Genomic DNA, 22166 nt, shown 5'->3' with positions numbered 1-22166 from the left:
TGAAGACATCTAATATTTATTAGTTGTGCTTTTTCAAAAGTTGTGGACTGATTGTGTATGAATTTGGAGTCACCTTCACACACAAGTAGGATGCAGCTGATACTCTAAAAAATGTCTAATCCTTGCAGTGACAATAAAAATCTTGTGTAATATTGTTAGTTATGCTGAAAACTTTTGATGGTGGACCTTGAGGATGGTACCGTGTCCATAAAACAACCTCGACTCCACATTCCCAGGGTTTTTCATGCTTGGGAGAACTACATGCTCTCGATTGAATAAAAAATTCTAGTAATTGTAGTGAAAATTTACTTTTCACTTCCTACAAATTACCAAATAGTTCAAACTTCACATAGAATAAGACCACCCCTTGTTGTGGATCAATGTTGATTCTCATATATAACAAGAAATGCTTGTAATTGTGTTCAAGGGAAAGTGATTTCAAAGGAATTGATTTAAAACTATAAACAACTCAAAATCATAAAGCAAAACAACAATCAAGATAAGGCCAAAAAGAGATCAAAACATAACAAAATTCATTGCAACCTAGTATGATGATCTCCTCGTTTTGTAGATTTGCCCAATACGATCAATTTGGATGTGTGCTCATTTGAAAATCTAGCAACATAACGATGCTCAAGTCAAAAAGGAGTGAGAGGTGATGAAAATGGCTAAGTTGTGGATATATATCTTGAGGGCAAGATTAAAATAGATGGTCGAGAGTGAGAGAAGGATATATGGTTGAGGATGGATTGGTCCTCTCACCCCATGGGATGGTACCAAGTGGAACCATGAGGTGAGCTGAAAGGGAGATGGAAGATTGACAAGATGGAGAGGGTACTTGAGGGGAAAAGCTCATGTGCTTGATGTGATGGGAGGAGATTGTGTGGGTATTTGAAGTGGGTCAACTCCACTTGATTAGGACTAAGGAATGTGCAAATGATTAGGAGAAGAGTTAGGTGGAGATTAAGATTACAATTAGGGCACAAGTGGGAGAGTTGGAGGATGTGACATATGAGGATTAAATTAAAAATATAAAAGCTATTTATTCAATTGTTCGGAGGAAAGAGATAACGGTAAGGGTAAATAATTTTAGGTAATTATTTACTTTAGGCTAGTACTTCAAGATAAATTAGATAAAAATGGATATTATTAATCAAATAATAAGATATTATTTAATTAATATAAATGATGGTGAATTAGATGAAACAAGGGTAAATTGACCAAAGGTGGTCAATTTTAAGTGTCTATAGTAATGAGATGATCCATCGTCCTTTTCTATCCTTTCAAATGTAACCATACAAAAAGAGCAGTCTATAGTTTCACTCGCTTACAAAAGTTCAGACATCATAGTGGACCCACATCATCCTTTGTGTTTGAGCACTTGTGCAATAAGAATATCGTATATGTAAAAAAACCTAGATGAAAACTTCTGCAAAAGTTGAAATCACTTGAAGAACTTTGAATTGCAGCAATCCATAAGCTGGTGTAGGCCTCATGAACCACAGAATCGCTTATGAAAAACTTACACCAAGCCAACATGTCAGGTGCCCTGGTGACATGTACTTGCCTCTTTCTCAATTCAGATATCAATAAAGAATAAATTATCATGTGTATCCTTCAACCCTTCTAAAACAGAACATATCCCATTATTATTCAATGAGGTATTGACTGAATTTTGTGATCTCTTTGTGTTAATCATGTGTCCTCAATGCCTACTAGTACTTGAGAATTTGACAATCTGGCATGTCCATCCCACTCATATGTGTTGGTCGAAAATTTTGTACACCTAGGGAGGCATGCAAAATTGTGGTTTCAGGCACAGCGTGTGAGTTAAAACTCTCATAAATTTAAGGGAAGGCTCCCCCTATCATGTCCCCTTTCTAAATTTAACAACTCACTATTTATAGCAAGCCCAATTATCTAAAATAGTCAATCACAACCTTCAAATAAACTAGGAAAGTCTAATTGCCAAAAGGAATTCTTCAAATATGAATAAATGGAAATAAATTTGAATTGTTACTAATAACCAAAAAAGGGGCATGAGTTTGGAAATAGAAAGTTTAGTTTGTGGAGGGAAATACAAGTTGTTAAATAAAGAGAGAGAAATGGGTTTTAGAATGGAATGTTGAAAGGTGGTTGCCAAATGGCAAGTGAATGTTCCAAATTTGAATTACAAACATATTTCCCTCCTGAGCGTTGGATTTGGGCACCAAGTTTGAATTCAAATTATTATGGGGTTTAAGTATTGTTTTGGCTCCAATTTCATTTATTCTATCTTATGATTTTAACAAAGTTTTTGTTGAGACATGAACCAGTTAGGACTCGAACCTAGGACCTTCCATACGCTACTGGAGTGCTCTACCATTGAGCTACTGGCCTCTTTTGGACCAGTCCATCGTCGGTCCGAGTGTGGCTTATTTCCAACACCAACACCCCCCCTTAAGCCACACCTCTCGTGTGCTTGGGGCTCCTAGCCTGGACCTGGCTCTGATACCATGTTGAGACATGAACCAGCTAGGACTCGAACCTAGAACCTTCCATACAACGCTGGAGTGCTCTACCACTGAGCTACTGGCCCCTCTTGGACCAGTCCATCGTCGGTCCAGGTGTAGCTTATTTCCAACACCAACAGTTTTGTTATTCTTCTTCAGAGGTTGAGAAACCATTGAAGGAGTGATCTTCTAGGCTGATAAACCAGGGGGATAGAGACTTGCAGGCAGTGTGTTTACAAGTCTCCAGTGGCAATCACATCGAGGGGTTGCAGTTGTGCTTCAAAGAGACTTTATTTGTGTTGTTTTGACAGGGGTTGTAATAAATAGTGCGCTGTAGTTCTTTAATTTATTTTCAGATTTGTATTGCTGGAAATAACAGCGTATATTGTTGTTCTTGACTATGTTAAACATTTATTTCATGCATCTTTCTATTGTGGGAAGTGTGAGGAGTTTGGAGAGTATTTAGGAATTTGTAGTGGATTTGTGAAGCTTTGAGCTCCATTTCTGGAGTCTATTTTGTAATGCTTCATAGCAGATTTGTAAATTGTCGCATGTTGTTGTAATGCCAAAATCTTTGTAGAATCTTCTTCTTATGTTTCATAAGGGTTTTAAGTGTTTATAAATTCATTGGTGCAATTTTCAACATACCCGATTTCCCTGTTTGGTTGCAAATCGTAAATTTGAGTTGGGTTATTAGAATTTTGCAAATCTGATATAAAATTACAGTAAGGGTTATTACACCCCCTTTCCTACTATTACAAACTAAACACTAATCTAACTTGAGTGGGACAACATCCTTTTCTCTTTTTACAAAAAAGATGATATTCTTCTCTCCTTTTAGAAAAGAAACTGTAACTAAAATAACAAATACAGAAATTTAGAAATCTCAAGAACAACAAAGATACTTGTATAAAGGAAGCAAAGTTTTTGTTAAAGCGCAAAGTCTTCCATCACTTCCCCGGGACGGGAAAATAGAAATAAAGCTCAAAGTCTTCACTTTCTGCTATCCTATCAACCCTTCAAAATGATTAAAATAACAACAACATATGACATACAACAACTCAAAGTCTACTGATATGACGCACTTTTAGACTACTACAAATAGGAACAACTACAAGCACAAAGTCTTATAACCTCTCTATTGTGAACACTTAGCTATTTTAATCCTCATTATTTGTAGCACAAAGTCTACAAGAAGTTAGATTAAAGCTCCTTTTAACAATCTCACCAGAATCTCAAGTATATGCAGAAAAATATACCACTATGACATAAGAACACAAAATGGATATAGGAACAAGGTTTCAACACAAAGTCTGAAACTCAAAATGCCTTCTTGATATTGCTTGAGAAACCATTTTACAAGTATAAAACACAAAGTCTTCAAGACTGTAAATTTCTACGGAGTTTTCTTGCTTGCTAAAAAGATAGAAATTAGAAAGAGCACCCTCCAAATATAGGAGAGGGGCTGAGAGTAAAAAGTGGGAGAAGTCCAACTAACTAAGACTTATTCCACATTACAGTCCTATTGTATTTCAACTTGTAATTTGTTTATATGTAATTACTAGTTACAAAAATGCAAGTGATGTGACTACTTACAATTACAATTTTTGGCATTACATGTAATTTGTCAAAACTAAATTACAAATGCAAAATTGAAACTAATCTAAGTGTCTGAGACACAACTCTATTTACATCATCCTCTGTCTAAGAGATCTTCATGCTGCTACAAGATGTTGGCACTTGAAGTATTCAAGATCAGTGAAGTATTTGTCCAAAAACATCAATTTGCATCATTTGACCATGAATGGTAATGACAGTGACCTCATGATCAACCATTGAACTTGAAGATAATTAATATTCTTTGTTGGCCACTGCTGTAATGAAAGTCACTGCTTTTTACCACATAGCGCTGCGACTATGCATTGTAACAATGCATTTCTCTGCTGCATTACTCCTTCATTTGTCAAGTTCTCTCTTATCATGGCACTGACCTCCACATTTAGTAAAGGAAAGAAAATATTCCCAATGGTGAGACTAGAACTGTCATCCTTGATTTTAGATAGGACTTGACTTAGCCACCATTCTTTGCTTCATGGTTCATGATATTTTGATCTTCTTTGTGCATATGACGGTGTACTCTTTTCATTTTACATCATTCCTGTCATCAACGCATGACAACACTGGCTTTTGCTTACTGTTTGTTCATTCATTGAGAGCCCTTGCAATCGGGTCTCTAGGACCCGAATGCAAGTGAGCATGTTTGTAAGCTAAGTATTAATTTGAAATCGCGTTTTGGAAGGTAATTTGCAAGTGCAAGTGGATTGCAGCGAACTTGGAATGTGGAATTGGAAGAATGCAAGTTGCTTACACTTGCAATCGGGCCTTGGAGACCCAAATGCAAGTGAAGATGAAGCAAGATTGCAAGGAAGGTATAAACTTGCAATTGGGATTTCACAACCCGATTGCAAGTGAAGCACATCAAAACACTCATGCAATATTGGCTTGCAATCAAGTCTTGGAATCCCGATTGCAAGTGAAAATGATAGCAAGAAGGAAGCCGATGGGTATCATGTTTTGCAATCAGGTCTTGAAACCCCGATTGCAAGTATAATGCAAAGGTGAAACGTGAAGGACTTGCAATCGGCTTCTAGAGACCCGATTGCAAGTAATTTTAACTTGCAAGAGAAGATAACCCCTACATACTTGCAGCCGGGTTTCTATGATCCGATTGCAAGTGACCAAAGTGTGTCTCCTTTTTTTTATAAAGAGAACTTGTAATCGGATCCTAAAAACCCAGTTGCAAGTAAAATAAACTTGTAAATGGGTTTCTAAGACCCGATTGCAAATAAAGTTGATTTACTTGCAAATTGAACAAAAAGTTCCTGCTTGCAATGACATCAAAAAGTTCCTACTTGCAATGACATCAAAAAGTTCCTACTACTTGCAAAGATCAACTCAAAACCCAAAATTGCACAAATAAAAGGAAAAACAAAAACCAAAAACCAAAAGTGACCAAAACTTAGACAAAGATGGCAAAAACGCCCATGCATGATTTGACATTAACAAATATGAATTTTAAACCTCGTAAAACGTTCCATGGAGAAGAAAACTATGAATCTTGAGTAAAAGATTGTAGGGGTTGTCAATTTTTTGAAAGTTCAAATATTGAGACAGCAATATGTCTAGATGGAAGCTGTTTCCCACCACAGATTTGGTAAATTATGCCTTGGGCAGGCAGATGCAATCCATTATGAGACGCTTTCAAATAACTGTGAGGCCTACTTTGCTTCTCTATCTTGCTCTCTTAAATAAAATATAGTCTTAACTATTTTTTAAACCAAACCAATAAGCACTATAGAATAGTACTTATCAAAATCAAGTACAAAATCATACTCGAGCAATCTTTTCAAACCAGTTGAACAAAAGAAAAATATATCTCTCTAACCAATATCAAACTGTTCAGCTAACTGCTATGAGATGGTCAATCTAATTACCAAAATCACGGGTTGGATTGTTAAGCTGAACATTAAATCGAGCAATTCTCGGTATGAAAGTATGGTAAGAACCATTACAAATTATGCGTGGAGATGCAATGAACAAAATTCCATCTAGTTTTTAGGAATTCACAGATCATTGCATAATTTCAATGTTACTGAAGCAAACAGAAAATGCATGCCAGGGTTCTAAGAGCTTGCTTATATGTATGCTATATCTTATATTTAATTTATTTGTTGGAAGGATAATGTATAATCACCCCAAAACACTTTTAGCAGCCCGTAGGCATTGGATGTACAAATTATCGACCTCTTTTCGCTTAAGAGTTGGCGATTGTAAAGACACCCGAGATCAAAGTTTGCTTAGAGATATTCTCCAGCAAAAGCGCTTACGGATCACCAGAGGAAATGCAATCCTACTGAGACGCAAATTGTACCTAGTTTTAAAATAAGTTGCTGGCATTGTCATTGGTAAAAGCCCAAAAGTCAAACCTCTACGTAGATTGCAATATGGACAATAGTGTTTAACCTAGCCAATCAAACAATAACTTAAAGAACTCATACTGTGTGGGTACAAATTTTCCTATGTACTCACTTCAGTTTCTGCTTCACCTATAAAAAATACAGTTTCAACCAACAAGTTGATAAAATGTCAGGGAACTGATTTTTCAAGTCCGGAATGGAATAAAGTTTGTTTGGGTAAAATAATTTCTATTTCGTTTGCTCCTATTACTTTTTAAAGGCTGTACCATTAAGGTTTGCAACGAACCCTGTCAAAATGAGACGAAAACTTACAACCAAAAATGTCAAATTAAGTGGACTATGTCTTGATCATTTTATACAATCATTTGCGCAATGAATTTGTAGGCCACATATGCACATTATTAGTGTAAGAAATATCTCTTGTTCATTAACATTGCTGCTAAAGAAGATGTGCAAAAACAAAATACCAAACAAACCCTCTTTGCAGATTGAAAGAGAAAACTGCAATAATTCTCAGAACAATCCGTATAATTGTATGAGAAATTTTGCATTTCGTTGCAAGCATTGCAAAACTTACATGTTAAAAAATGTTTGATTGTCTGAAAGAACAGCATAGTCTTCCGGATTACCTGGGATACAGAAATTTAAACCGGGGGAGTTAAATAGGTAAAGATGTTAGCTTTCTAATGTTTGCTCTACTTCTATTCATACTTCTTACTCTTATTTAATGAGAATGTAAAAATATATAAAAATCTATATAACGTTTGCTCTACTTCTATTCATATTCTTCACCCTTATTCAATGAGAATGTAAAAATATATAAAAATTTAAGTCATGGTACCATCTCTATATTGTGATGTATTCTATATGGTTTTAGATGTTCTATTGAGGAAGAGAATTAAATTTTGGGTGATTCAATTATGTAAAGTGAGATTTAAACTAAAAATTGCACCTTGGTGTGCAATGGGTATGTCGAAGAGGTGTGGAAGGTCAATAGGGAAAATTTTGGTCTTTTTTTCTATTAATTTGTATAATACATGAGGTCAATTGGTAGGTCATGATGTTGTTTGTGCATCAAGGGTCTCAATGGAGAAGTGGTAGCTTAAAATCAACTATGCATCCACATACAAGGATCCATCATAAATAAAGCTAAACCTTTGAATCGAGAAGATAATCAAGTTTCATTACCAACAGGCTCATGTTATGTTTGCAATAAGGTGAGAGTGAGAGAGAGGTTGAGATAGGGCTAGAAAGAGGGATATATAGAGGGGGAAGAGTGAGAGAGATAGGTAAAGAGATGCAAATAGAGAAGAAGATAGAGATAGAGTTGAAAGCACAAATGGAGAATGAGGAGAGGAAGATGGAGAGGATGAGAGAAAGAGAGAGAAAGAGAGAGAAAGAGAGAGGGGAGAGGAATAAGTAGAGATGGAAGAGAAAAATAAAGTGGGAAAGAGAGGGAGAGATAGAAAGATAAAGATAGATATAGGAAGTGATATATAGAGAAAGGGAGAGATATAGTGACAAAAAGAGATAGAGATAGATGGATAGAAGAAAGTAGTGATTGGGAGAGATAGATATAGAGAGGAAAATACATATAGAGAGAGAATGAGAGAGGGGAGAAGAATAGGTAGAAATGGAAGAGAAAAATAAATAGTTGCAATGTCCCCTTTCTAGCACATGTTGTATGAGGTTGTCGTTAGCCTATTTATCCATGGTTTTGTAGGCTAACCAGGACATTCAAGGGATTTTGAGGATATTTGGCCTAAAGAGTTTCAATTGCAGACCATTTTGAGGGGTTTGAGGAAGTTTTGGCCTCGCTTATTATTTATAGTAAGTCATTCTGGACATAGCGGGACATCCAATGGCAGTGACATGTCAATGGTAATTGTTTAAAATCGACAACAAGATTTATTTATCATTGGTATGATTTATTATGCATTAATAAAGTTATTTTATAAAGTTAAATTTAATTATTTAACTTTATTAATGCATAGTCTATAGTTGTGGAAATATTTAAATAAATGAGTTCCCCTTTATTCTATAATACATTAGAGACATAAAAAAAGTGTTTGGTGACTTAAGCTGAAGGAAAATCATGTTACATGGTATGGGGAATGTTAAAGAAAAAACAATCGCAATAAAATAGGGGCCAAAAAAGCAATCGTGAGAAAATAGGAACGGAAAAAGCAAAAATCCTGGAATTATAGGAAAGGGCAAAAATGGTGATTTTGTTTATCCCACATTGACAAGAGGAGTGAATGAGCTCTTGGAAAGGGTTATAAAAGTGATTGAAGAGTCCTCTTTCAGAATACTTGGTTAAAGTAGTAATTTTATGAATTATTTGGAGAGTTCATCTTCAAGGGTTTGTGAGGATGAAATCCCTCATGAATGTCATTCTTCTCATTGTTGCAAGATACAGTCAGGAGGACTAGAGGTTTTTCTACTTCATGGAACACATTGAGCTGAGATTGTACGTATTTCTAGTCATCGGTTATGTAGCGTCCTAAAATTGCGACACTTGCAATTTCGACTGCATTTGGGTCTTCACGATGGCGGCGCAACGTTGAACCTGAATGGAGACCCCGAAACCTATTTGCGACATCAAAAACTGCATATTTTTGCACCTTGGCCTGATCCTTCCTTGCACCCTGTTGTCCCGGGAGGTGGGACCATGGCGCCCAGCGCCCTGGTCCCTGGCCCTATTTTGGGCCTGATCTCTTGTTGGGCATCGGGTCTTTAAGTTTGCAATTCGGAAAATAATGCTTCTAGGTCGGCCTAAGGTCGGAAAAATCAGTCTCCTAACCCTAATTGACAAGTATATAAACTACTTTTCCTCTCCTAGAAAGGGAGAAAGGAAGTAAGCAAGAGCAAGATGCGGAAGCGATATTCAAACATTCAAACATTCAAACATTCAAACATTCAAGCATTCAAGCATTCCTTCAAGCAATTTGAGTATTCTAAGTCTCCATTCAAGGCTAGATGTTGCATTCAAGACAAGGATTCAACCATTGAAGAGGAGATCACATACAACATACAAACATACAACATCATTACACCTTCGCATGTAAGAATACAAACATTCTTACAACAAGGTATCAGTACTTGTTTACGTTACAAACATTTACATTTACAACATTCTCATTTCTTGGTTAATTCCAAAACCGAGGTTTGACCTAAAGGAAAACCCCTAATCCCTAACCCCCCAATCGTCCTCTCTTTTCTGTGTGTAGGTTGCAGGTACGCGACTGTAGTTGAAGATCTGGAATCCTTGTGCAGAGACGAACAGATCCCCCTTCGTTTCGCGGATTTTTCGGAGGACCGTGTGCACTCCAGGTGCCATCGTCCCGTCAACTTTCGCTCAAATTTGCAGGACAGCATCGCCTCGACATTTTACTGCTAATTTCAGGTCCGTAGCTTCATCCTGTGTCCCTATCTCCGTCTACAAGCGAAACTTTCTTACTTTACATGCATTCCTAGTTCAATCATTCTATCTACATTCTTTACAAAAGAGGGTATCCTTGATGTCTTAACCCTTGAAACTCATTTATAATCCAGTCTTGCATTGTGTAAGATTGGATCTTGTGGGTTTCAACCCCTCTTTTGAATGTAAAGTCTCTCCTAAGTGAAAACTGTCAATCCTAGTGACCTCCTTTCTCTCTCCATGGAGTGGGGGAACACCTAGGGTTCGATTTTCTGCTTTACAGGTTATTATCCAGATTGGGTTTAGTGGAGCATTTCTAGACCGGGTTGGAAGACATATTGAAGAGTTGGATTGTACTTGTTTTAATGGGTCGTATTGCCTTGCTAGGGCCATATCATTTACTCCTAGGCAATACTAAACACTCCTACTATTGGTTCGTACTCATTTACAAGACCATACATGATGTTGGAGTTGTAATATTGTTGTTGGCAACTCTAAATCACTAGGCTGACTTTCGTATTGGTAGGAGACTGAGTTCTAGGGACCAACATGGTGCATTGGAAAGGGTATTTTTTTATTTTCAAAGTTGATAGAAGTGCTATAGATGACCACAAGTTGGGCATACCTGAAAGTCTTAGACTAAGACAACATTTGGAGGTCTTATCAATTCAGATTAGTGTTTCAAACTTTTCATATATTGTTGAAGATCAACTCTGGAGTGCCAATGCAGCTATTGGAGGTCATTTGGTGTTTGGAGACCTTACCTAGCATCTAGGATAGAGCTTAATGATAACCAAATCATACTTAGGGTTAACAGAGGAGAGTGTAATCAGAAAATCAGAATGTTGGACCTGCATTTGATGGGTATGTTATGAACCCAATGTTTAGATTGTTATGTCATACACAGTTGTAGCTAAACTCATTAAGATTGCAATATTTGATTTCTATGTTCAAGAAGATATTGTATTGCATAATTATTTCATTGTTAAAGATTGTTTTTTTATTCTTGTTCGCATTAATATCATATTGAAACATTGCAAAAAAGAAAACACATTAAACAAACCATTTTCAAACAAAAAAATCTGAGTAACGTGGCAACCTATTACAATAGTGGAGAAGAGAGGGAGAGAGACAGATAGAGATATATATAGGATGTGATATCTAGAGAGAGGGGGAGATATAGTGGTGGAAAGAGACAGAGATGGGGAGATAGAAAAAAGAAGTGATAGGGAGAGATAGATATAAAGAGGAAAATAGATATAGATATAAGAGTCTAAAAAGAAGGAGAAGGAGAAAGAGAGGGAGAGAGATGGATGGATAGGAGGCATGTCTAGAGATATATGGGGAGAGAAAAAGATAGAGGTGGAGATGAAGATAGAGCAAGTGAGGAAGAGGGGAAAAATAGATAGAGATAGAGATAGGTAGAGGGAGAGATGAAGATAGAAAGATATGGGATAAAGAGGGAGAGACATAGAGGAAGAGATAGAGAGATTCATAATATGTGTGAGGGGGGGAAAGAGTGAGAGAGATAGTACCATACAAGAGAGATGGAGTGAATGAGAGAGAGGGAGAGGTGGATATAATTATATATAGATATAGAGCGGGGGAGATATATATGGATATAGAGATAGAGGGGAAAGAGTGAGAGAAAGAAGGTGACAAAGACAAATAATAGAGAGAAAAGTTTAGACTTTAGAGAGAGACGAAGATAGGGAGGGAGAAATAGGGAGTGTGTGTGTGTATACACATTAGAGACAAAAAAAGTAGAGAGATATGAAAAGAGGGAGTGATGGGGGGGGGGGAGAGAGAGAGAGAGAGAGAGAGAGAGAGAGAGAGAGAGATAAAACTCATAAAATATTAAGGGTGTGAGAGAGGGGAGGAGATGAAAGACGAGAGAAAGGGGGAGAAGGAGAAATACAGATAGAAAGACTGTGACAATAAGAGAGGGGGATATAGAGAATAGATTGTTGGTGTAAATAATTATTCATCATGGATATTATTACACTTACTTAAGTTTACTTAGGATAATGCATTTCATAGTAGTTTGGATATGAGACACTTGGGTGTTTGTGTCACATTGGGATAGTGTGTGTAGGAGAAATTCCACCTCTTATGGTGTTGATCTTGTTATTACACTATCATATCCACTTATTGTGGAGTGATAATTCCACCTTTGGTGGGTGATCCACCTCATGTGGAATATTATATTATTTCTCCTACCTACCCACACCTATTTCCTACCTACCCTTGTTTCTTATTGAGCCACATGTCATGTTTGTGTGCTCATACATATCCCTAGCCTTGCCTATATAAGCAGGCTCATCTACATTGTATGTAAGAACGATAATCCAGTTGATTGTTGATCATTTTCTATTGATGAGAATACAGTTTATTCTTGTCCCATATTATGTCTCTATCTTGTACATTTCAATGACTTCTTGATCTTGGCAAAATCCAACATGGTATCAGAGCTATTGGAGTCTCATTGATTCGTCTTGAAGAGACATTATTGCGACGTTAAGAGGCAGATCTGAGGAGCATCGTCATTTGGAGGCGTCCTAGACCAGATCCGACCTCGCCATTGCGTCCGAAAGGCCATTTCCATGAATTTTGGTTATAAAGTTGGCCTATTTTGGTGAGGAAAAATTTTTTCCCCAATTTTGCTATTTCGTACGGATTTTCGAATTTTATATATATTTTTCAAAAAAAAATATTTTCATTTTTCTGCAAATTGTTTGAAAAATCGAAAAAATCAAAAAAAAAATTGAAAAATTCGAAAAAATTGAAAAAATTGAAAAGAAATCAAAAAAAAAAAATCATTTTTTGGGGGGTCCGCAGACCCCCCCTGCGCTCACCGTACCCCCGAATTTCGCGTTTTGCAGGTACCGCAGAACGTACCTGACCGCTGTCAGTGCCTCTGTCAGCGCCTCCCTACCGTCCTCGCCGAACGCACCGCTGCAGAGCCTCCCGGAACCTGCACCTGCACCGGCACCGCGTCCATCTCCAACGCCACGTTTCCCTCTGTTCCGACGCCCAGCAGCATCTCCGGCAGCTTCCGGCACCGCTTCTGCGCGCTCCTCGCCGCCACCCAGTGGCTCCTCCCAGCCCAGCTCCTGCGCCTGTGCCCGCAGCCACCGCCGTCCGCGCCCACTCCTCCGCGCTGCACCGGCGGCCTCCGGCGCCGCTCCAAGCTCGGCCGACGCTCCCCGCTTGCACCGCCTCCCACCTGCAGGTGCCACGTCACTCGGACACATCAGCAACCCGATAGACAGTCAGCTCAGCCATGTGGCAAGACACGCCGAAAACCGTACGACACATCATCGCCAAGTCACCCTGCCATATCATCGATTCCGTATAGTACGGACTGCACAGTCAGCAGTCCGAGTTATTCGTCCGTACGGTACGGGCGTCCAGTCAGCCAGGCAGCGAAGTTTTGGCGACGGTCATACGGCCGTCAAATTTAACACAGTATTTTGATGACGTCAGCACCACATCAGCAAGGTTTGAAATTTTTTTGACCCCCTCTCATTTGCTTTTTTGATTTTGCAGTTCAACTTCAAATGGCCATAACTTGCTCATTTTTGCTCCTTTTTGGGTGCAATTTTTTTTGAAATGGGCTAGAATTTCGTGCTCTCCACAGTGGTGAAAGAATTTTTTGATTTTGATGCACGGATTTTTCAGAAAATGCAGTTTTTGGTGACTGTCCCTGAGTAATCCCAATTTTTGCAACTTCAGAGGCTTCGTTTGGGGTCATTCGACCTCCTTTTTAGGTGCCGTTTTTTTTGAAAGTGCGTATTTTTTCATCTACTTTCACATGATGCTATCAGATTGATGTCATTGTAAGTAGAAATTGTACTTTCAGATCTAGGCCATTTTTGGCTCTTTTGGTACTTGTATATTTGCTTGAATCTCAGTTAGATTCATTGCACTATTGATTGAAGTCTCTTGTATCTCATTTGGAAAGTTGTAAAATTTGCATCATAAGTCCACTTTGCCTTGTTTTGCAAGTGGCTAATTGTAATCGCACTAAGTATAAAGTGCCAAAATCATCACTTTTGGGGGGGTACTTTGATTGATTGAATTTGGGGGGTGTCTCTTGTGCTCTTGTGTTCTTTCCTTTTTGCTGCTATGGGTTCTTCTAAGTTTCCTCTCTTAACTCCACATAATTATGCTACTTGGAAAATTGATGCATGGAGTAAACTTATGGAAAAAGGACTCACTCATTACATTGATGGAACTATTGTTGCTCCAGTTGATCCTAAGGCTGATCCAGTTGGTCACTTAGATTGGCTCACTAAAAATATCATGGAAATTGGTACCTTAAGAAAGTATGTATCAAAGGATCTCATTTTTCATATTGAGAAATGTACTCTAATCAAGGATGCTTGGCAAAAGTTTCAAGACTTGTATGGTCAAGTTGATGAGATTAGGGGATATCAAATTGATAGTGATCTCACCATGTTAGATCCCAAGAACTTTGATACTATACAAGATTATGTCACTAAGGCAAATGAGTTGAGGGCACAACTCAAAGATTGTGGCATTGATAAGAAGGATACTCAATTGATATTCAACTTGATAGGGAAGCTTCCACAAGAATATGCAGCATTTGTTTCTAGTTTCCAAACTCATAGGATGACAATGGGTTCAAGCTACAAAATGCCTACATTTGATGCTTTCAATGAAATGTTGATGATGGAACAAACTAAGTTGATAAGCATGGGCATTCTTAAGACTTCTTCTAAGTCTCAAGCATTAGTAGCAAATCAAGGGAACAAAGGAAATCAAGGAAAGGACAACTCAAACAAGAAGAAATGGCAATCAAAGCCTAAGGACAAAGCACCATCTTCTCCACAACAAGGAGATTCATCTTCTTCCAAGAAAGATAATTCACCAAAGAGAGAGAGACCTACTTGTGCTTATTGTAAAAAGATTGGGCATGAGGAACATCGTTGCCATACTAAGAAGATTGATGAGCTCACACATATCATCAAAAAGCATAGCATTGATTTGCCTAAAGTCTACAAGAAGGATGATTCATCAACTTCCACTTCCTCACATTCAAAAGGAAAAGGGCAAGCATTCATGGCTTCTACAAGTGGGAAGACTCACTCTTTTGGAACAAGAAAAGGAAAAGCTCTATGTGCTACAACAAATCATACTTCAGAGAGATGGCTTCTAGATTCAGGGGCTTCTCATCATATGGCATCTTCACAGTCTATGTTCTCTACATTTGAGCCTTGCACCATGCCACAGATTTTGATGGGCAATCATACATACATGGATGTGATTGGGAAAGGATCTATTGACATTGGGGATAACTCCTTCAATGATGTGTTGTGTGTACCCCACTTGACAAACAATCTCCTTTCTATCTATCAAATCACACATGGCGCAACTAAGAGAGTTGTGGAGTTCACACCTGACTCAGTTTTTATTAGAGACATGGAGACTAGAGCTATCATTGCAACTGGGGTGGTTGATCATGCATCTCAGTTATACTCCTTTTCAGATTTTGTTGATGATTATTTCACATTTGATGATTCTACACATGATGATCACACTTATTGTGATGATTCAGATTTTGAGGAGAACTTTGGACACTTGAACTTGGGGATTCTCACATGTGACCCCGTTCTTGCGTCTTGTATTTCATCTTCTCATATTGATATCACATCACCTATTGCACCTGATGATGCAGATAGTGCGACAGTTTTGCCTACATGTGATTCAGTGCAGCAGGATATACATTGTCTTCCAGCTTCAGATTCATGGGATGATTACATGACAGATATTGCAGGTTTGTTTGTGGAATCCTACATTGCAGATTTGGGAGACATCATTGATGACATACATCTTCTCTTTGATGAAGATGATCCTTCTTCAATTGTTGCGAAGGCACACTCTGACCCTCTTGTTCATTCTCTACATGATCATTCTTTCGAGGTTGACATGATTGTGGATACTTATGTACAGCAGTTGGAGGAGGTCTCTTTATTCTTTGAGGAGACACATGAGTCTTTGGATATTGTTCTACATCCATCTCCACTAGATGTTGGAGTTCCTTTTTCAGCAGTGTGTAGCAGTTCACCACCTTTGGAAGGGGTATCTTTCAGCATCGACATGGGGACACTTGAGCAGTTTTCAGAGATTCCTTTCATCATGAGTTTTCTTCATACATCTTCCCTTCATGATTGGGGAGACTTCATGGATACACCTTTGGTTTTGTTTCTTCCTAAGGGGAGGAATGTTGTTCGACGTTCTTGGAGCAGTTTCTTCATACATCGAGCTTCTATCATTGGTGCAGATTCTTCATTGAGGGATGATCACAGTTTGACTTCTCTTCTTCTCTCATATGGGGGGGACTTTTTCCTCACATGGGGTTTGTTCCTCACATACTTCTTTGAGAGTTCTCTTGTATAGCTTTCATCTCTCTTTTTGGGGGAGGGTTTTTTCCCATTGGGTTTTTCTCTCTTTCCCCACTTTGTGAGAGATTTCATTGCATTGGTTTGCATGCATTTGCATTTGTGCATGGGTACCTAACATGGCCTCGTAGCCGGGACCCATCTTGCATTGCTTAGTTGCATTGTAGACTTAAGTGCATTCCCCTAAGTTGCACTTAAGGGGGGGTGTTGGTGTAAATAATTGTTCATCATGGATATTATTACACTTACTTAAGTTTACTTAGGATAATGCATTTCATAGTAGTTTGGATATGAGACACTTGGGTGTTTGTGTCACATTGGGATAGTGTGTGTAGGAGAAATTTCACCTCTTATGGTGTTGATCTTGTTATTACACTATCATATCCACTTATTGTGGAGTGATAATTCCACCTTCGGTGGGTGATCCACCTCATGTGGAATATTATATTATTTCTCCTACCTACCCACACCTATTTCCTACCTACCCTTGTTTCTTATTGAGCCACATGTCATGTTTGTGTGCTCATACATATCCCTAGCCTTGCCTATATAAGCAAGCTCATCTACATTGTATGTAAGAACGATAATCCAGTTGATTGTTGATCATTTTCTATTGATGAGAATACAGTTTATTCTTGTCCCATATTATGTCTCTATCTTGTACATTTCAATGACTTCTTGATCTTGGCAAAATCCAACATAGATAAAGAAATGGGAAGTGATATATGGAGAGGTAGAGTGTGATATAGAGAGAGTAGGAGAGATGAAGCGAGAGTAGTGTGTAAGAACTAGAGATAGAGAGATAGAGATAGAGATAGAGATAGGGATTGTGTGTTTGTGTAATTCAAAGAGATATAGAGGTCGAGATAAGGAGAGAGAAATAGGGTATGTATGTGTGATTGAAAGAGATATTGTGGCAAATATAAAGAGGAAGAAATGTATATAAATAGATAAAGAAGGGGAGAGAGAGAGAGAGAGAGAGAGAGAGAGAGAGAGAGAGAGAGAGAGAGAGAGAGAGAGAGAGAGAGAGGTAATGATATATATATATATATATATAGGGAGGAGAGATAGAGATGGAGAAATAATCAAGTGACATGCTACCCTTAGCATAATTCCTCAAGGGCACATGCTATCCTTAAATTATTCGCATGAAACCAGTAATAAAAAGTTAGTTGCTCTCTCCCTCTAAATATTTAATTTATGTTTTTAAGTTGAAATTTATTTTATTACAGAAATTAAAATAAAATTCAAATATAATTGTTCTACAGTAAATAAAAATTTAATAAGATAAAAAATATAAATTAAATTAATTTATAATATCTTTTAATTATTATTTGTAATTCCATTAGAAGACAAACAATTAAAATAAAATTTTCACTTAATAAAAATCAATCCTTAAAAAAATAAAAACTAGAAGAATTAGAGTGAATTAAAAATAAAATAGAATATCTAATAAAAATAATATTAAAATTTATTATCAAAAGATAGTAACAAAAGAAATGTTTTAATTCTAAATATAATTATTCTACAATAATTTAAATTTAATAAGAAATATTATAAATTAAATTAATTTTAATAATTTCAATTATTATTTGTAATTTCATTAAAAAAACATAAATGATTAAAATAATTTTAAACTTAACGAATCTTAAAAAAAAAAAGGAAAAAACAATAAAGCTATTTTTTGTCTTTTTGATATTTTTTCTTCTTTTTTTAGATTTTTTTTAAAATATTAAATATCTTGGGGATGACCCCATGGCGCAATGGTAGTGTTGCGCGCCTGCTTGAAGGGAGGTTCTGTGTTAGACTCGTAGCATGTATGATGCCTCAAACACTGTTTGATTGTCATGTTTGCAGCATAGGAAGGTTGTGTGGGGTGATTGCCCCTGCGCAGTGGTGACAACCTTCATCCTGCAGGTGATTCATGATGGCGATTGGTTGGCGATTGTTTTGGTTGACCCCACATGCGCAATAAGTGGGTCATCGGTGCTGATTCCATGGTGGAATGTTTGGTGTTCGTTATTTTTGCCTTGATCCTCGCCCCTTGGTCAGCATGCTTAGCTCTTCAATCCTTGGTGTTTTACGCTGGAGGCATTCCGTCCTCCTTACCCATGGTGTGGTCATAACTGGGGTCTTTGATGGATGGAGTGGTCCACACTAGTGGCATTCAGCCGTCAGATTGGAGTATGGTGGAGTGATAAGGGTTAGTGCAAATGCAGAGATAAGGAGGGCACAACTTTGGAGTGATAAGGTTGGTGAGAATGGAGATATCCCTCAAAAAATATGGTTTCATTGGTTCATAGCTTCAATCAAAAGCAATTTGGTTTCAGACCATTACCGAACAAAAAAAAAAAATTAAATATCTTAATAAAAGAAATAATATTAAATATATTAGATAAAAAAATATGATAATAAAAGATAGATTTTTCTTTTATGCATATTGTTTTTTAATTAATAATACTAATACATATTTTTTAATTTTATAGCATAAAATATTTCATTTTTATTTTTAATTATATATACGGTTCAGATTAATTCTATAGTCTTGCACCCTTCTCAAATTTGAACCATCAATTTCAAGAAGTAGATGGTTCACTTCCTATAGGAAAAGATAGATTTTTTCTTTATGCACGTTGTTTTTTAAAATAATAATAAATAAATACATATTTTTCAATTTTATGTCATAGAAGATTTCTTTTGAAAATTGATATAAATTTTTATATACAGCTAAGATTAATTCTATACTCTTGCATCCTTCTCAAATTTGAACAATTGATTTCAAGAAGTAGATGGTTCACTTCATATAAGGAATGCCTTCAGCATAATAAATGCTATCATGTTGTATGAAATATTTTGAAATTGGTTATTAATTGTTATGACTTTTGTTTGGCAATAAGTATCGCAAAGTAGATGGCATTAATATCGATTACACTTGAGTATTTAGTTAAAGGCATCTCTAAGGTGATCAATATTAGATTGAATGAGAGTACAATGAGACAAGATATTTGGTGTCTTTATTTGATCATGTGAGAAGAGCATGAGCTAAATTTCAAGGTGTCTTATGAGAGAGTGTTGATTTTTGGCAAGAGAGGGATATTGCATAACAAAAGCAAGTTATATTAAGAGGAGAGAGATCAACTGAGATAAAAAAGAGATCCTACTGCAAGAGAAAGGGAATTTGTAAATTGAGCTGTCAAAGATACATGGAGAGTTAGCTATGACACAAGTTAGCCAACCAATATCACTATTAGAAGGGAGTGTGACAAACAGATTATTCAGGGAGTGGTTAGATACTACAATTATTAAGGTAGCTCATCTACCTAACTAAGTGGGAAAATTAGAGGAGCGAATGGGATATAATGGTTCATGTGATCATACATGTTTGCCATCAAAGATGAGATTTGTGTCATTCATTAGGCAACAAACAAATATGTTTATGGGGAATTCTTCGAGGCCACCTTGTTAGACATTGTCTATGGACCCTATTTTTGGCATAATATATGTATGATATAACATTTTTTAGCATTTATATTGATTACTTATGTCTATCTCTATGTTATTTTTTTCATGTGAATGATAAATTTTTAATTTAAAGTATAATATCACATGCAATCAAACTACATAGAATAATGTATAACAAATGTAGTGACAAGTATCATAATCAACGTACTAGATAGAAAAACCCTTGTGAAAGATATGTAGGCATTAGATTGCAAGGGTTACAAAAATATGCAAGAGAGAAGATTAAGATACCAAAGTCAAAAAGAAAAGAAAACAATAATAGAGAGAGGAAAGAGCAAACTAAGCATGGGAGTGATGAAGATGTGAGATATCCAAGGGATCCTTTAGAGGCTTGTCACTCATCATGGAAAATCCATAGGCAGTAGACATAGAATTTTTGTGACAATAGAAGGACCAAGCTAATGTTAATGTAGGTTTTTTATCTTTATTTTTCCTACATATTAATAAGCATACTTAGGTTATATTAGGATGGTTTATATGAGGATGCGTGGCATAGTCCTACATTTACATGTGTCATTCACACCCACATTTGGGTGGTTGAATGGCACGCCCTCTTTTGGACTCATTTGACACCTCCCATAACCATTTGTTTGTCTCTACCGGAGTTGGTTAGCCACATGTTTGGCATTTTCCAAGTAGGCACAACTCCCACCTAATTTGGTTATTTGGGAGTTATTATTCCTCTTGGAATTATGTGCCCACGTTTTGCTATATAATCAACACTCACCTCTCCCTTATGAGCTATTCGGAGCTAAATCAAATGAGTTCATATTAGCTCAGTCAGTACAAGGGAGTGTTGATCCATATTGTATCAATTAGAGTGTGATAATATCAACATTATGTTATTGCACCATATTCCAACATTTTATCCTCTCTGTTGCTCTCGCATAGAAGGTTGATCTTGGTTTTGCAGGTGATCCTGGGAGATTGAGTCCATTAGTGACTCTAACATGGTATCAGAGCTCTAAAATCTGCAAGCCCCTTCTCAAATTTGAGAGACATTCGACACTGAGTTTTTGTTGGGTGCATTTTCAGTCGAAAAGGATATCAACATCGAGTCTAGAAGGCTGAATAGGCCAATTTCAATATAATATACTCCATATCTTGAAGAAAGTCAAATTCAAGGCAAAAATTAGCCCCCTACATTTAATACGATATGGATTTATTAATTTCAAAAAAAAATTATGTTTTTCCTGCACAAAAATACTAGTGTTAAATTTTTTTTTTGTTATTATTGTGGTGCAAGTTTTTTTAATTATTAAAAAAGAAGACCTTTTATTATTTTAAAAATAATTTTTTTATTTATATTGTTTAAGTTTATTTTTTAAAACTTTGAAAAAAATTAAAAAATCAAATAAAAAATCGAAAAGTTTTTTTAATAATAAAAAAATTCATTGAGGGTACCCGACAAGGTACACAGTCCCTTTCGGGACCCGCTTGCATCTACAGTAGTACCCACAAGGTATTGCAGGTACGACGGAGTTGTATCTTGCAACCCCATGGACCTTGCAGTGCCTGCGTGGGGCTTTAAAACCCACACAACCCTTCACACGGGGGTGTAGGGAGTGGGGTGAGGCGTAAGCACCCGAGCATTTTAAATTTTTTATAGAAAATATTCAAACAAAAAAAAAATTGTATATCCATACCTTTGACTTGCAACTATAGCGCCTCGGCTCTTATGCCTGTGAGGTGGGTCAACGCCACTTTTGGTGGTTATTTGCCAAGACTGACAAATTTGGGGGTTTACCTATATTAGCTGGTAGTTTTCTAAATAATTTGGCAGTTCTTCTATTTTATTGGTCTCTCCAATATAGTGGAAGTTTGCCAAATTTGGTGGAGCTATTTTTTGTCAAATTGAAGACCCCCTTACGATTGGAGTTTTGAATTTTGCACTCAAAATTCGAAAAGCAATATCTCAATCATCTAGGCTCCGTTTTATGAGCAATTTTTTTTATTTGGGGCAGAAATTTGCAGGCTTCATAATGGTGGAATTTTTTTTTCTCAAGTGATTCGAATTTTCCAAAAAACCAAGTTTTTCATCAAATCTGAAGGACAACCCCAGTTTTTTCAACTTCAAACGGACATAACTTTCACATATGACCTCAGATCAAGGTGACTCATTTTTTGAAAGTTGATATTTTTTCGAGATCTATCCATTGGTGCTATTTTGAGGTTGTAATTCTGATATTCTATTATATCTTCAATATTTGAGTCCACATTTGGACATTGTAAAACACTGGAAAAACTTCAGAATTGTAAACACGTTGATTTATAAAGTGCCACCATCATATTTTCTAGGGGGGATCATTGATTTAGTGAATTTGGGGGG

At 36.8% G+C, this 22166-nt stretch overlaps 1 protein-coding gene across 1 annotated transcript in view; it reads right to left on the bottom strand.

Moving 5' to 3' along the window:
• Window positions 1–7201, bottom strand: part of LOC131052811 (uncharacterized) — a 109878-nt gene extending 102677 nt beyond the window's left edge. Inside the window, exon 1 of the mRNA XM_057987439.2 lies at window positions 7047–7201. The gene's annotated coding sequence lies outside the window, so the exon portion shown is untranslated. The remainder of the gene's footprint in view (window positions 1–7046) is intronic.
• Between the last annotated feature and the right edge of the window lie 14965 nt (window positions 7202–22166).

Source organism: Cryptomeria japonica, chromosome 8 (genome assembly GCF_030272615.1).
Source record: "Cryptomeria japonica chromosome 8, Sugi_1.0, whole genome shotgun sequence".
In the NCBI taxonomy this organism is placed as follows: domain Eukaryota; kingdom Viridiplantae; phylum Streptophyta; class Pinopsida; order Cupressales; family Cupressaceae; genus Cryptomeria; species Cryptomeria japonica.
Note: the sequence above shows the minus strand (reverse complement) of the source record. Positions and strands in the feature narration are given on the sequence as shown.